General features: G+C 44.2%; 1 pseudogene; it reads left to right on the top strand.

Moving 5' to 3' along the window:
• Positions 1–575: 575 nt before the first annotated feature.
• LOC130034982 (serine/threonine-protein kinase PAK 4-like) lies at positions 576–8,385 on the top strand (annotated as a pseudogene).
• Positions 8,386–17,729: the final 9,344 nt, after the last annotated feature.

Raw genomic sequence — 17,729 nt, 5'->3', positions numbered from 1 at the left:
GGCTAGCCGTGTAGCAGCACAGCATTCAGTGAGGGCCCTGGCATGCTGGCTTTTACTTGGGGAGGTTGACAGGATGCTCTTGTGTGCAGGACTGTGGCATGCTTGCAGGCAACCAGATAGACTGGCAGGGCTGATCCTGCCTGTTTGCCTGCCAGGAGATAGTCCTCAACCCTATCTCTTCCCTTCCCTGCTGTTGTTCTTTTTTGGCATTTTGAGAGGACTTGTCTGTAATGTTCAGTGCCACATATGCTTGTGGCACTCAGTTAGAGTGTTGGCACACCTAGTCCCAGTGGACCATGATCCCAGACTTTGTTGCAGAGTACACACACTTGGCTTTGGCACACCCTACTTCTCACACATTGTGCTGCTGGAGCTTGTGTTGGGTGCTGGGCAGGCAGCAATGGGAGTTGAACTCTTGCCTTATTATCTTCAAGGTAGTCACTCTGCCACCTGGCCCTGTAAGCATTTTAATCACTGGCAGTCAACTCCCAGCTAGCTCAGCAATTTGAGAAGGGTAGTTGGAGCTCTCCTCGGGGATTTGCCTCAGATCTACTACTACGAAACCCAGATTAACAATGGCATCCACTATTGTTGCTGTTAAAGATTACCAAGGTGCTGCCAGCCAGTAACTCAGACCATTATACCCTGTAGCCCTGTCCTTCGGCCTTTTAATGCCTTCAGAGCAGCACCTGTCCTTGGATCAGCAGTTATGAACAAGGCAATTGGCTAGTGGTTCTCAAGCTTTCTGCACCTGTGGAAAGGCACTGTCTGTGGGATGGTGGCTAAGAACTTCTGTCCTGTGGCATCCTGCTTCCTATCCCAGTATTGTAGAATTGGGGTGCTCAGTATTCAGTGCAAATCCTTTCCACTCCTAAAGTCCTACAATTTAGAAATTTCTTCCTGATTAAAACTTACTGCTCTGCAGTGAGCTTTCTTTCTCATTAACCTGTCACCATTCTGTCTGGGTGCTCTCCTTCATCCTGTTATGAATGTTTTGTTTCTAAGGGCATCCTGTCAACATCTGTATAAACTAATCTAATTTTGGTGTACATCTATCCTTACCATGAGTAGAAAATACAAGCTCTCCCCCTCTATGCCTTCTACTTGGTGAATCCAAAATGAGAACATGTAAGGTAATATTCAAAATATAAATATTTATTGGCATTTTGTGATTTCAGGCATATTCTTTCAAATATATCTATATTTTAAATTCTAGACACCCAGACTTACAACACTGATAACAGCAGGGTGTCATGCATAGATCATTTAGCACTACATTTCCCCCAGCCTCACGATCTTTTCAGGTCCCGTGGAATCCAGTCCTCAACGGCTCTAGTCCAGCAGTCATCTCCAAATATCATTATGTGTCCAGCCCATCTGATTTTCAATGCATTGGCAAACAAGACAGCGTCCCTGATTCTCGATTGTTGACAGAGGTCGGAACTCCAGACTCTTTCTCTCACTTGAGTGAAGAGTGATACTGCAAGCCTAGCTTTTTCGATTCCTCTTTGGGAGACCCAAATAGCATTCTCATCCTGTTTTTGTAGGGTCCAGGACTCTGAGACATATGTTAATGCAGGAAGAATGGTGAAATCGAAGAGTTATGCCCAGAGCCAAGGTTCTTCATCCTCTTAGCTATTTCTTCAATGCCCTTGAAGGCATTCCAAGATGTTCTTTTCCTCCACACTCACGGTCGAAGTCGGCCAGCATTTGTGCTGCGTGGCTAATCTTTGGTGTTATTAGAATGTTGTCATCAGCGAAGCAGAGATGGTATAGTTGGCAACCGTCTACATTCACTCCCATTCATTCCCATTCTAGTTGTCGCATGACATTCTTGAGGGTGGCACTGAACAGTTTCAGTTAAATGGTAACACCCTGCCGAACCCCTCTTTTGACATCGATGATCACTTCCTTGTAGAATGGCGAGATCCTGGTAGTGAATCCGCAATACAGCTCACGGACGATCCTGGTGTTTTGAGTTTGAATGCCCTGTTTGGCAAGGACTTCAATGACTGCTTCCATCTCAACAGAATCAAAGGCCTTCTTTAAATCAATGAACATTAGACAGAGCAGCATCTTGAACTCCTGAGAAACCTCAATGAGCTTGGTTATCGTGTAGATATGGTCGATGGTGCTGAATCCTTTTCAGAACCCGGCTTGTTCCCATGGTTGTCCTTCATCTAGTGTTCTGCCAATCCTATTCAGGATGGCTCAAGTGAACAGTTTGTAGATGACAGACAATAGGCAAATTGGGCAATAGTTGCCAATGTCGTGGATGTCTCCCTTCTTGTACAGTAGAACAGTCCTGCTGGTTTTCCACTGGGACTGAACCTTGCATTCAGACAGGTAGTGTGTGAAGAACCGAGCTAGTGTATTGATGAGTACTGAGGGCAGGTTCTTCAGGTGGTTGGGTCTGACCTTGTCTCGGCCAGGTGCTGTTCGCTTCTTTACCAATGAAATGGCGTGTCATATTTCGGAAGGGAGAACGTTGGGAATGACATATCCATCCTGTGGAATTTGGCATGTGGGCAGCTGGACGTGGCTATCGATGAGATCCAAGTAGAAGTCATGGATAATCTTCTCCATTGCCCTTGTGGAAGATGTGATAGATCCATCAGGATGTCGGAGGGCAATTATCTTGATCTTGTAGCTGGTGCTGAACATGCAGGTGTTGTAAATGCTTTTCCCAGCTTCTGCTGCATCGGCCAGCACTGCTGCTCTTCTCTCTTTGAGGTCTTCCTTTATTGCTTCTCTGCATTGCTTTGCAAGCTCGGACATTCATTTGTGGTTGCCTGAGGCTTGCGCCAAGTCACGTCGGCAAATGAGCTCATGATTTTTTGAAGACCGATGTCTTTTTGTGGCTATCTCTCTCAGCACTCCTCACACAATCATGGAGGTGCTGATCATATTCTTCGTCAATGTTGTCAATGATGACATCTTCCCATGTTGCTGCAATAGTGCCAAAGAGCTCTCTTGGTGGTCATTCTGGGAGTTCTCTTTTAAACTTTTCAGCCCTTTCTCTCCACTCTTTGAAGTAGAATTTTGTAGGAAGGAGATGCTGGTCCGATCCTGCTTGGAATTTTGGGACAACAGCGACATCAGTCAGACAAAACAGTGGATTGAAAACGATGTAGTCAATTTCCTTGTTGAAATGTCCACTGGGAGACTCCCATGTCAACGTTCACATTTAGCCTTCTGGAACTGTGAGTTATCATGGATGATCTTGGTCGACATGATGAACTCAGACAGTCTCTCACCCTGTTCGTTCCATTCCAGGCCATGGGTCCCTGTGTGGAGTTCTTCGGCTGACCTTCTTGGTCCTATCTTGGCATTAAAATCACTGACAATGATCTTGTAGAAGGCGTGGTCTTCTTTATAGAACTTCTCCAGCTCCATGCAGAACTTTATTGTAATTGGATGTTGGTGTATAGACAATGAAGATAGAAACTGCCGGCACTGAGCCACATCTATTCAAATGTAATAGTCTGATTTGTGTTGTTAGGCATTTAAATAAATCAATGCTCATGGCCAAGTTTATGCTGACAAGGACACCGACACCACTGACACCTCTTTTGTCGTATGTTCCGAGGAACAGTTCTTCTCCAGTGTTGAAAATGGCATGATGTAGTCGATGCCTTTTCTTTTCAGTCAGACCAATGATGTTGCATGTGATCTTTCGCACTTGCACTATCAGGTCCTCGATGGATGCATCTGATGCCAGCATACATGCATTGAAAGTACAGTCATTTTAGTCTTTCTTCGTTTTAGCAGTCTGGTTCGGCCTTGAGATTTTATCAGCCTCTTCTTCCTTATCCTTCTTAATGCTGCCGTATTGGGGGCTCTTTCAGGGTTAGGGGAATGAGACCAATTGTATTTACTCTTCTTGGCTTATTGAATACGCCACGGATAGCTTTCCAGGCTCTGCTGTGTGGGCAGGACACTCTCAGTAGCTTTCCAGGATCTCTGAGAGGGATAGAGGCTTTTAGGGCAGCCTCTAATCATCCTTCCAGGTGTTCCCATGGTTAAAACCATATTTGAACCCCATCAAATATGGTGCAGCATTGTGTGCATTGCCACCTTGCGCAGCTCCGGCCGCCTAGTGGCCGTCAAGAAGATGGGATCTGCACAAGTAGCAGCAGCAGGAGCTGCTCTTCAACGAGGTGATGATCATGCGGGACTACTATCACGAGAAAGTGATGGAGATGTACAACAGCTACCTGGTGGGCAACAAGCTCTGGGTGGTGATGGAGTTCCTGGAGGGGATACTCTCACAGACATTGTCACCCACACCAGAATGAACTAGGAGCAGATCACCGCCATTTGCTTGACTGTGCTGCAGGGCCTTTCAGTGCTGCACACGCAGGGGGTCATCCACCATGACATCAAAAGTGACTCCATCCTGCTCATGCATGATGGGCGGGTGAAGCTGTCGGACTTCGGATTCTGTGCCCAGGTGAGCAAGGAGGTGCCCCTTAGGAGGTCCCTGGTTGGCAAACCCTACTGGGTGGCTCCAGAGCTCATCTCCAGCCTGCCCTATGGGCCCGAGGTGGATATCTGGTCTCTGGGGATGATGGTTATTGAGATGGTGGATGGGGAGCCCCCTTACTTAAACGAGCTGACCCTCAAAGCCATGAAGATGATTTGGGACAATCTTCTCCCCAGCTGAAGAACCTGCACAAGGTGTCGCTGTCACTGAAGGGCTTCCTGGATCACCTGCTGGTGCACAACCCGGCACAGTGGGCCACAGCAGTCGAGCAGCTCAAGCACCCGATAATGGTTCAGATCCATCCAGATAGCTGTAGTCCCGTGATTTTATCTTTTCTTCCAGCCAAGCAGTATTCCATTCTTTATACATACCACATTTTTCTGACTAAATCATCTGTTCATGGGTACTTGGGTTGTTTTCAATTGGTAGTTATGAATAGTGCTGCAGTGAACATAGGAGTGCAAATATCTTTTATGAAAAGATTTCTGGGCTCTTGGGGTAGATGCCCAGAAGTGGAATTGTGATGTCAGTCTGTTTTGGTATAGTGGTAGTTTGCCTCACAGCAGCTGTAAGCTATAAGCTGTTAGGTAGCATTTCTTTGTATTAACTTTTCTGGAAGAATGTTGGATAACATTGGTTTGCCCCTTCTGCCCCCTCAGGGAGCGTAAGTTTATTGAGTAACTCCCACCACAGTGCTCCCAAGGAACATCCAATTCCATCAGGCACTCCCAGTCCTCTGTATTAATCTCTAATCTCCTCTTTCTGCTCTTCTTCCCCTAAATGCCATCACGTATATCCCCAAATCATACCCTGTGACTTGTAAAGTCAAATTCTTCTGAGGACTCTGAATCCTGTATATGTAAGTAAAATATTGTTTTTCCTCTTTCCTTTATGGACTCTGCATAGTTTATTTTAGAGAAACATCCTTTTCCTATAGACACAAAAACACAGTTAATGCTATGCTTTTGTAACTTGGGATTTAATTGACTCCAAATAATACTTATTCCTAGTCATCCATCATTTTTTACTTTACTTAAACCTCAGTTGCCCTAAGTTCCTAACACCCCTAACAGGGGTTCCCTCAAAGGCACAACGATGTACCCAGAGCAAGCCATCAGCTACCCTGACATTGAAAATGGACAGGCTAAGCACTGTAAAAAGTATAATAAGTTAAGAGAACGGTCATGGAACAAACTATCATGACCCAAAAAGACATAACTGAATAAGACCCTGCTGGAGTTAGAAAAGACTAACCTGGCTTAAGGACTGTAGTCTGGGATATAGAGAGAGATGTCCCCAGGAAGAGCCACTGTTTAAACTTAATTTATCTCTTACTTTGTCTGTACAAAATGACTAATATTATTAAGAAGTGAATTTAAAATGACTGTTTAAATGGATACAGGCTAAGGAAAAGGGAAAGCAATACACGCTTAGATGGAATTCCATCCTTGGAAAGATCTCCAAGAGGGCATCTAGAGAGCTGAATACTTAAGATGAAATTTTGTCCTTGAATATCTCTTAGAAGCTCCCCTAAAGGAAGGGCTTTACATCTGTTTATTGTTTATGATAATGTTCAACCATACTATGTGTAATTACTATCCCCAGCCCTTCATGGTTTCTCTATAACTAACACTGTGAGACTTGAATAAACAGAGACTGATTGACAATCAGCCCGGTAGTCCCTGTTTCCTCCTTTGTTCATCCATCGCCAGTCAGGGTGGTGGGACAGTGATCAGCCCTGAACACACCCAGGGTATATTCAGGGCACTGGAGACAGGTGTATGACCCCACACCACCCTTGAATAGTGCTGGACGAGCTTGAAAAAATTGTGGGTATGTCTTCGTTAAAGGTTTAGGAGAGATAGTACAGAGAGAATAGAGTGGTTAAGGTGCTTGCCTTTTATGGCCAAACTGAGTTTGATCACTGGAGCCCATATGGTCCTCCAAGCCCATCAGGAGTAGTCCCTAAGCTCAGAGCCATGAGTAAGGCCTGAGCATAGCTAGTTGGCCTGAGAACAACTGGTTGTGACCCCAAAAGAAAAACCAAACCAAATAAAGATTTAGAAAAACTCACTACTAAGCCATACAGGATCTGGGCTTTTGTTTTGAGGAAGACTTTTGATTACTGCCAATTTCTTGATAGTAATTGTCCTGTTCAGGTGCCAATTACTCTTTCCTCTTGATTCAGCTTTGGAAGGTTATTGGAGTCCAAAAATGTATCCATTTCTTCCAGGTTTTCCAGTGTCATGACATAAAGATTTTCTTAGTAATCGCTGGTGATCCTTTACATTTCAATTGTATCTATTGTGACCTCTCCGCTTTCATTTCTTATTTAGTTTACTAGGTAGGGTTTCCTTCCTTCTTTCTTTTTTTCCTTCCTTCCTTCCTTCCTACCTTCCTTCCTTCGTCTTGCTAACAGTTTGTTGTTCTTGTTTATTCTTTCAAAGAACCAGCTCTTGGTTTAGTTGATCTCTTGAACTGTTTGTTTAGTTTCCATTTAATTTTAGCATTAATTTTTATTATTTCCTTTCTTCTGATTTCTTCATGGGTATTTTTCTAAGTGCTAAAGGTGTCCTATTACAATATTTTTTTGGCTCTTTCTTGCTTCCTAATTATTGTTTGAACTGCTATGAAATTTTCTTTCTTTTTCTTTTTTTTTTTGGTTTTTGGCCACACCTGGCAGTGCTCAGGGCTTATTCCTGGTATTGACTGAGGCATCACTCCTGGCAAAGATTGGGGGATATATGTGGTGCTGGGAATTGAACCCAGGCCAGCCATATGCAAAGCAAGCACCTTACCCTCTGTACTATCTCTCTGTCCCTGAACTTCTCTCTTAACACATCTTTTTGCTATGTCCTTCATGCTCTGGTAGCTCCTTTCTTCATTCTCACTTGCTTCCAGGAATTTTTTTGTGTCCTCTTTGACTCATTGGTTGTTCTGCAGTAATTGTTTGATTTTTTTAAGCATTTATGTTTTGGCCAGATTCCTGTTTATTGTTAATTTCCATTTTCAAAGATTAAGAATAAATTGATATGATCTTTATCTACTTGATTTTATGAAGATTGATGATATGTTTTACACCTTAAAGATAAATACAGTATTTGGCCTATCTTGAAGAATGCCGGGGGTATGGTGCCGCCAGCAGGTCAATCTGTACCTGTGAGGCGAGTGCATCAGCAGCCTGATGGCGCATTCAGACTTCCAGATACCACAGAATTGCTGTTGTGCCTTTGGCCAGACCCCAAAAACTTAGGGCAGAGTTTACCAAGAAAGTAAATGGCCAAAAGTTAGGGATGTGGGAGACACACCCACAAACCACCTCCTGCTCAGCTATATAATTGGAGGCATGGCCTCTCTGGTTCCTGATTGAACTGCTTAATGGCCATGATCCCAGAGACTCAGAAACAAATCTCGAAACCCAGCAGCTTTTGACAGAAATGAATCTGGTCCTTGCAGTAGGTTACCGGCGCCGGGCTGCCCCTTGTGGGAATAGGTTTCATGCCTTGGCCTGTTCCCCGTGGAGGCCTGGTGGCCATGATCCTCCAGAGGCCACTGGATAATCAGGTTTGGGCATGCAGTGACAAGACACGCGGGACTTCACGGGATGGGGGTGGAGCCGGCCCTTTCCTCCCCGTCCCAACGAGACCCTGAGTCGCCACCCACAAACAGCCTCTCTGGATCCTGATCAAGCTGCTTAACGGCCATGATACCAGAGACTCAGAAACAAATCTCAAAACCCAGCAGCTTCTGGCAGAAATGCGTCCAGACCCCTCAGTAGGTTACTGTCGCCAGGTCACCCCAGGGGGGAAAGGGTGCTGTCCCTCCACCTGCTTCCCCTTGGCAGCTCGGTGGCCGCCATCTGCCAGAAGACACTGGACAGCCATTTGGGCCCACAGTGATGAGACACGCAGGGCCTCGCGGGATGGGGGTGGAGTCAGCCCTTTCCTCCCCCATCCTTACGAGATCCCGAGTTGCTGCCCACGAACGACCTCTCTGGCTCCTGATCAAGCCATTTAATGGCCGTGATCCCAGAGACTTGGAAATAAATCTCCAAACTCAGTGGCTTTTGGCAGAAATGCATCTGGTCCTTGCAGTAGGTTACCGACGCCGGGCCAACCCAGGTGGGAATAGTTTTCGTGCCTTCGCCTGTTCTCCCCTGGTGCCCATTGGCCACCATCCTCCAGAGGCCACTGAACAATCAGGTTTGGACCTGCAGTGACGAGACATGTGGGGTCTCATGGGATGGGGGTGGAGCTGGCCCTTTCCTTCCCATCCCAACAAAACCCCGAGTCGCTGCCCATGAACGGCCTTTCTGGCTCCTGATCAAGCTGCTTAACAGCCATGATCCCAGAGACTCAGGAACAAATCTTGGAACCCAGAAGTTTTGGCAGAAATCCCTCCAGATTTAAGTGTTAAAATTTCGGAATTTGAAAATTGTGCAGCCACTACTGCAGCCATGTGACATCATATGTTATTCATAACCAGCAATAAAAAAAATGTCTACTGTTGCCTTTTCAGCAGATCTGAGTGTTAGGGTAAAATCCCAATAATAATGGTGGGTCTGGTGTCAAAATATTGAATATAATCAAAGTAGAGAGAGAGTAATGTGGAAATCATCTGCCCCACAGGTAGGGGGAGGGTGTGGGACGGGAGTACACTGGGGGTTTTAGTGGTGGAGAATGGGCACTGGTGAAGGTATGGGTGTTTCATTGTATGACTGAGATTTAAACCCAAAAGCTTTGTAACTGCTCTCACGGTGATTCAATAAATAAAATAAAAGATGAAAAAAATTTTTAAAAAAGAAGAAGAATGCCTCGTGTGCCATGGAAAAGAGTGTGTACTTAAATTTTGGAGGGTGCAAAGCCCTATATGTGTCTGCTAAACACGTCTTCTATTTTTGCCTTCAGGACTATTGTTTTCCTGTTGAATTTTTGCCTAAATGATCTATCCAGTGCTGAAAGCAAAGTAGTAAAGTCTTCTATTTTTGTGTTATTGTCAATGTCTTTCTTCATGTCCATTAGCAGTTTTAAACTTTGATGGATCATCATGGGAAGCATATATGTTTAAGATTGTGTGTTCTTTCCCTGACCCTTATATCTATTTTTCAATTTGATGTCTATGTTGTCTGATTTAAGTATGGCCACTCCAAACTTTTTAAAGAAAGTTTTACTTATAAGATTGTTTTCTAGCCTTTGAGTCTATGCTGTCCTGTTGTCCTGAGTGTTGGATGTGTCTCTATAGGCAGCTGAAAGCTGGGTCAGTTTACAGATCCATTCTGCAACTTTGTGTTTATTTTATTGCTGAGTTCAGTCCACTTCAGTCCTCCATTTCGTCGGTAAAGATGTGAACAGCACCAGGCCCAGACAAGGTGAGACCAAAACACCTGAAGAATCTGCCATCAGTACTCATCAATACACTGGCTCGGCTCTTCACACGCTACCTATCTGAATGCAAGATTTCGTCCCAGTGGAAAACCAGCAGGACTGCACTACTGTACAAGAAGGGAGACATCCACGACATTGGCAACAATTGCCCGATCTGCCTATTGCCTGTCTTCTACAAGCTGTTCACTGGAGTCATCCTGAATAGGATTGGCAGAACACTAGATGAAGGACAACCATGTGAGCAAGCTGAGTTTCACAAAGGATTCAGCACCATCGACCATATCCACATGATAACCAAGCTCATTGAGATTTCTCAGGAGTTCAAGATACTGCTCTATCTAACATTCATTGATTTAAAGAAGGCCTTTGATTCTGTTGAGACGAAAGCAGTCATCGAAGCCCTAGCCAAAAAGGGTATTCAGACTCAATACATCAGGATCCTCCGTGAGCTGTATTTCGGATTCACTACCAGTATCTCACCATTCTACAGGAAAGTGATCAATGACGTCAAGAGAGGGGTTTGGCAGGCCAATACCATTTCACCGAAACTCTTCATTGCCACCCTTGAGAACATCATGTGGCAACTAGAATGTAAAAGGAATGGGAGTGAAGATAGACGGTTGGCAACGACACCACCTCTGCTTTGCTGATGGCATCGTTCTAATAACACCGACCATTAGCCAAGCGGCACAAATGCTGGCCTACTTTGACCATGAGTGTGGAAAGGTCAGACTACAACTGAATCTCACGAAGAAAACATTTATGAGAAACAGTTTTATTCCTGACGTTCCATTCACTCTCAATGGAACAAACATCTTAGAATGCAACAGTTATGTGTGCCTATGTCGAGAAGTCAACATGATGAATGACCTGGCACCTGAGTTGCGCAGGAGGAAGAGAGTGACTTGGAACGTCTTCAAGAGTATCGAAGAAATAGCTAAGAGGACGAAGAACGTCCAGCTCTGGGCACATCTCTTTGAGTCCACTGTTCTTTCTACATTAACATACGCAGGAAGAAATCTGGGCCCTATGAAAACAGGATGAGAACACTATTCCGGTCTCCTAAAGAGGAATCAAAAGAGCTATGCTTGGAGTAACCCGCTTCACTCAAATGAGAGAAAGAATCTGGAGTTCCGATCTCCATCGACAGTCAAGAATCAGGGATGCTGTCTCGTTTGCCAAGGCGTCGAAAATCAGATGGGCTGGATATGTAATGAGATTTGGAGATGACTGCTGGACTAGAGCCGTTGCCAACTGGATTCTGTGGGACGTCAAAAGATCATGTGGCCGCCCACCTACGAGATGGTCAGACTTCTTCATCAAGATCCTTGAATGATTGGTTTGAGGTTCTTTGTGTTCTAGAAGAAGCAGTTGCCATTGGGCTACATTAGCACTCGACATGAACAAATGGAGACGTTACTGTCTCCCGCTTGAGCAAGTTGGTGAGTAATGGGATGTCAAGTGATCAAGTGATCAGTCCACTTTGTATAAATGATGCATGATTGTGTGTTTTATCTTGAGTTTTAGAGAAGTTGAATGCGTCTTGCAAAATTGGTTTGAAGGCTTTCAATTTCCTGAGCTGTGGCTTGTCCATGTAATTTTCTATCATTCCTTCAAATTAGAATGATAATATAGATGGATAATTGGTGAGGTGTTTCTTTTACTCAGTCTTTTCAACAACATTCCTCTATTCTTTTTTTGTCCTTATAGCTTCTTATTGATAAATATGCTATGAATCTCTTGGTATTTCCTTTGTATATGAGTTCCTTCTTTGATCTTGCTGCTTGGAGTATCCTGTCTCCGTCTTTGGCTTTTGTAATTTTGATTACACTATAGCTTTTAGTTTTTTCAATTTAGATCCTTCTTGGCTGGGACCCACAGGCTCGGGTCCCCTTCCATGAGAAGTTGAAGGAGTGTAGTCTCCTGAGGCCACATACTCAGTTCAGTATTTAGACAATTGAGGGCAAAGTGAGGGCTCCACTTGGTCTCTTTTGGGCCTCTGTTAAATGGACTTCTGCTGGGTACTGGAATCCTTCCCTTGCTCCTTGCTCCCTCCTCTTGGTGCATATTCCACCAGGAAGTCACCTGAAAACTGGCAAAGGGATTCACTGGGACACGGCAAGCAGGCCAACACAGGATTCTCTTGGGCAGAGGGTGACCAAGTGTTTCAGGCTGGGGTCCTGGTTGCCTCCTGGGCTTCCCCGTGGGCTCCAGGCTGCCCACCAGGCACATTCTTTTTCTTTTTGTTTTGGGGCCACACCTTGTGATGTTCAGGGTTTACTCCCGGCTCTACCCTCAAAAGTCACTCAAGAGGTCATATGTGGTGCTGGGGGTCGAACCTGGGTCAGCCACATGCAAGGCAAGCACCCTATCCACTGTACTATGACTCCAGCCGCCCTATCAAGTAGATTTGTGATATGCCTTTATTTATTTGTTTTCTATTTTTTTTGTACTTTATTGTTTTGACCTCCCAAGCAGAGCTCAGGGAACCTTGGGGCCACTCTCAGAAATACTAAGCCACTCTGGCCATGAGCACTGTGATGGTGAGATGCTTAGCCTCTGTGATGGCAGTGAGGGCATCATGTGGTGCTGGGGATCAAGCATGGGTACTTGCATATGCAAGGCATGTGTACTTGAATCTGTGTTATCCCTTGCCTGTGTGGTACTCTAATATCATCATTCTATACTGTATTTGAGACTCTTCTCAGGTTTCTTATAATTTTCTTCAAGATTTCATTTTATGGTTGATCTCAGATTTTTATGTGACGTTCTTATATTATGTGGATTGATCTTGGATATTTTTTTTAGTGGGTCACAATTTTATGCTTCTCCCTTCTACCTCCATATTGTGTGATTGTAATATCTTACTATTTCTGGTTGAGATTGCTTTTTGTTTTATAAAAGGTAAAGGCCCTCCCGTTGATCGTCGATTTGCTTGAGCGGGCCCAGTAACGTCTCCATTGGAGACTTTGTTGTTACTGTGTTTGGCATATCGAATACTCTCGGTAGCTTGCCGGGCTAAGAGACCTTTTAATATTTCTTCCAAGGCTGGCTTGATGAATCACTTTAGTTTATATTGATCTGTTTTTTGACTTGCTTTCTTTTGCCTGTGTATGTGTGGGAGTGGGGGGAGAAATTTCTCAAGCAATACTCAGGAGGCCCGGGAACCGCTACTAGGAACACTCAGTCAGTTTGGTCAGCAGTTCAGAGCTAGGGGCTGTTTGGGTCATGCAATGCCAGGGACCACACTGGTGGTACCTGGGGGCCTTCAGAGCTGCACTCAACAATGCTCAGGGGTCCACAAATGCTGGGAATCCAACACACTCCTGTACTTTCTCTCATTGCCTAAACATGTTTATCCTTCTTTAACTGCAGGGTGGAGTGTTCTTAGTTAAATTTTTTTCTTCAGAATTTTGAATATCTCAAGTAATATTCTCTTGTTTTTATATAATTTTCTTGGAAAAATCTGTAGATAATAATATGCAGGTTACCTTACATTTTTCCCCACATGCTTAGAGTTTTATATTGCTTAGTTTTCACTCTTAATTTTTGGTGTGTTTGGGCTTATTTTGTTTAGGATTCTTTAGATTTCTTAGATTTGGGTGTGTAGGTTCTTCCCAAAATTAAGAATGTCTTCAAGTAAGGTTTCTACCTCACTCATCCTCTTCCTGGATAATGTGGATATTGTGCCTCATGATATGGTGCCCTGCAATTTTTCTTTTCTTTTAATTTCTTTTTTTGCCAGGGGACCACAGTTGTCAGTATTGACTAACTCCTTGCTTTGCACTCAGGGATCATTCCTGGCAGGGTTTGAGGGAGTATATGCAGTGCCAGGGATCAAACCCAGGTCAAGTGCATCACTCCAGCTCCAGCATCATGGGGTACTCACAGTGTTTTCACAATTCTTTTTTTCTGTTTTTGTCTTCAATGTATTCTGCTACCATACTTCCTAACTCACTGACTCAACTGTTGCTTCATGTTTACTGTTGTTGAGACCCTCTACTGCTATAATCTTCAGCTCAGCTACTATAGTTTGGATTTTTAAAAACTCACTGGGCAGTGATTAGGGGCTATTCCTGGCTCTGTGCTCAGTTCTCAGGGAGTGATGTATAGTACTGGGATCTGAATCAGGTGCATGCATGGCAAGTGCTTAACTCCTATACTCTCTCAGCCCCCTCAGCTATTATATTTGGGGGTTCGGGTGAGACACAACTAGTGGTGTTTAGCTCTGTGTAAAGATCATTCCTGATTCTGTACTCAGGGATTACTCCTGGTTGTGATCATGGAACTATATTTGGTTTCGGGATTCAACCAGAATCAGCTGTGTGCAAGGTAAGTACCTTAACCCCTGTGCTATCTCTGGCCCAGTTATGTGTACTTTAAGACCATAATTTCTGTTTGAAGCTTTTAAACAATTTATTTTTTATTCTTATTAATACATTGTCTATTTTTTCAAATAATTTTATTGTCATAACTGCCTTTTTAAATTTAGTTGGCTACTCATTTTGACTCCATGTGAAAATCTCCCTGGGTTTTTGTTTTCCCCACCATTTGGGGAAAATTTTTTAATTTCCTCATTTTGTTTGATATTTCTCATTAAACATCTTGTGTTGAGGTGAGTGGATGCCATCCTTGAAATTGCTCTTTGGACTTTACATGCAGATTTGCAGGTTGCAGAACGTAGCCCTGTCTAAGGTAAAACGGTATCTGCACTCTGTCTACCGAATCTCTGCAGCCATTTAGATGAGTCAAAGTTTTGTGCCAGCACAGCCATGGCAGCCACAGGTCTGGGTTACCTTGGAGGGAATGATGAACTTAGGCAGCCAAAGCTCGCTAGTGTCTGTGTGGGGGAACGAGGCCTACAGCCTCCCTTTCATCTAGGATGGCTCTCCAGGCTCCTTGCCTTCCCCGTTCAGTTGTCAGCTGTCCATCAGCTGTACTCTATCTGTTGGCTCTAGCATCCATTTTTTTCCTTTTTCTTCAGAGAATATGATCAAAGTGATCTGGGGCCTATAGGCTGTGTTGATGATCAGGTTACATTCTTAGTTGTAGTCACAGGTAGACACAAGTGAGAATAAGTCTTAAAATCTAAAGGGATTGTGCCCCCCCAAAGTGCCTCCCTTAGTAGTTTCATTCAGTTCAAGTGCTCTAGGTTCTGACTCTGGATGAAGCACCCTCAGTGGTTGTTGGCATGGAGAGATCATAAGGCCAGCTGATGGACTGTCTCTCCCAGAAGGAGGCTGCGCTGGAGCTCATTCAGTTCCCAACAAGCATCACAACTAGGCCTCCCTGCTTAGCTCGAAATGCCTGTACTAGGAGCTCAGGGCTAATCTGCCAGTCTCCATCCTAGATGAAGGCCACAAGGGCAGGAATTGACCTGTGGCCGCAGGCATCTTTAGCAGTAGGGATATGTGGTAGACCTTTCTCCAGTTCTTCTGGACTCGTTACTGGCTGGCTGGCATCTGCTTCTGGGCACTCCGCAGTGGGTGCTGCTTCCCACAACAGTCCTCCACTCTCCAGTGCTAGCCAGTGCTTTGAGTCACAGTATTCTCCCCACTGACAAATCCAGGATTGCAGAGGTACATTTTTACCTATCCTCACCACTTCTGCCACCTGTTTCTCTGAGGCCCTATGCCTCCTGCCACCATATCTTTTTCCAGTGTCTGTACTTTGTTTTATTATTAATTTAGTTGAAAACACTTCATGGGGTCTACTGGGGAGATTGGTAATGAAGAATGTGCACTGGTGGAGGGATTGGTGTTTGATCATTGGGTGATTGTAACCCAAACATGAAAGCTTGTAACTTTCTCATGGTGATTCAATAAAATTAAAAATTAAAAAAAAATACTGCATGAAGGAGATTCCAGAGTTCAAACACATCGCATTTTTTTTTTTTGCCAGAGGCCTCAAAGTTCACACCTTAAAGGAATACACTTCAGGGGCCGGGAAGATAGTGCAAGCAACAGAGCAGGTGCCGAGAACGTGAGGCTCTGAGTTTGATCCCCAGTATCGGGTGCGGCCATAGTGGCCCAAGAACCCCCAAGCAGAAGATCGCTCCTATTGGACCAAAGTATGCAGAGATCAGTCTCCAGGCTTCCAAGCACTGCTGGATGTAAGCCCTCTGAAAAATGTTAAGATTCAACCATTTGAAAAATAATCAACATGTTGTTCATCACTTGTCATTACTGAATTCCAGAATATGCTTACCACTCCCAAACATTCAACAAACATTAGCCACCACTGCCATTTTCTTTTACCCCTGCCATTAACTAAGACTTAATCTATTTTCTGTCTCTGAAAGTATTTGACTTCTATGGACATTTTATATACATGGAATCATATATGTGACTTTTTGGTGTATGGATTCTTTCATTTAGTGTGATGTCTGTTTATTTGTTTATCTTTTGGGCTACAGCCAGCATGCTCAGGAGTCACTCCAGACTCTGCACTCAGGAATTACTACTGGTGGGCTCAGGAGACCATATGGGGTGCCGGGGACCAAACCTGGTCAGCCATATGCTAGGCAAACTCCTTCCCTGCTGTACTATCACTCAGGCCTCAGATTTAGTATAATATTTGAGGGTTCATCAATGACTCTGTCACTGTCATTTTCCTTCCATTGTTCATCAATTTGCTCAAGCGGGCCCAGTAATGTCTCCATTGCGACAATTGTTACTGTGTTTGGCATATCGAATACATCATGGGTAGCTTGCCAGGCTTTGCCGTGAGGGCGAGATACTCTCGGTAGCTCGCCAGGCTCTCCTAGAGGGGCGGAGGAATCAAACTTGGGCCAGCCATATTGGCCGCTTGCAAGGCAAACGCCCTACCCACTCTGCTATCACTCCAGCCCATCAATGACTCTAATGATTGTATTTCTCATATGACTGAATAATGTTCTTCTGTACAGATGTCAGGTTTGTTAACTAATTTATAAATTAACAAACATACAGATTACTTCCATTTTATTAACTTCATAATTAATACTGTTCTAAACATTCTAAAATATATTTTTGCATGAACTTACTAAAAGTGGGAATGCTGCTGATTGACATTGCATGTTCTGAAGAAGTACCAAAATTTCTTTTTCTTTCTTTTTTTTTTATTGAGTCACCATGAAATACAGTTAGAAAGCTTTCATGTTTGAGTTTCAGTCATACAATGACAAAACACCCATCCCTCCACCAGTGATCATTTTCCACCACCAATGTCTCCACTATCCCCTCCCCACCAATCCTCCCCCTGCCTCTATGGCAGACAATTTCCCCCCTACTTTCTATTTTCGGGCATTATGGTTTGCTAGAATTTTCTCACCCCCCAGCCCACTCTTCCAGTACATTTAAATCCCAAAGCATGAGGGGTTGGGGTAATCATTACACATAGATGTGGTCACAATCAATAGGGGTAGAATTCTTTCCCTCTTTCCCTGGAGACATCCACTCCTAGGACAGATCCTCATTATCAGATCAATCAACCCTAGAGTGGATTTTCCTGGGTGTGTTTCTCCTCTCCTTGTCTAGCAAACATATAAGCATATATAATATAAATCATTTTGTATGGATACAGTAAGAAATATCTTAAACTTATAGAATTGCCCTCCTAGGGCCATCTCCATCTCGGACTACAGTGCTCAGGCCAGATAGTCTTTCCCACCCCTAGCAGGATCCTAGTCTCATCGTTACTTTTGGATCATGACAGCATTTGCCTATGATCAAACTCTTAACTTATAGTTAAGAATCGTGGCACTTTGACCTGGCCCATTTCGATGCCAGGGTAGCTCACCGCTTGCCCTGGGTCCATTCAGTCCCTCGTCGGGACCCTGCTTTTGGGGTGTTAGGAACTAAGGGCAACTGAGGCTTTAG

This window comes from Sorex fumeus, unplaced genomic scaffold (genome assembly GCF_029834395.1).
Source record: "Sorex fumeus unplaced genomic scaffold, SorFum_2.1 ptg000063l, whole genome shotgun sequence".
In the NCBI taxonomy this organism is placed as follows: Eukaryota; Metazoa; Chordata; class Mammalia; order Eulipotyphla; family Soricidae; genus Sorex; species Sorex fumeus.
This window is presented reverse-complemented; position numbering and strand designations above follow the sequence as displayed.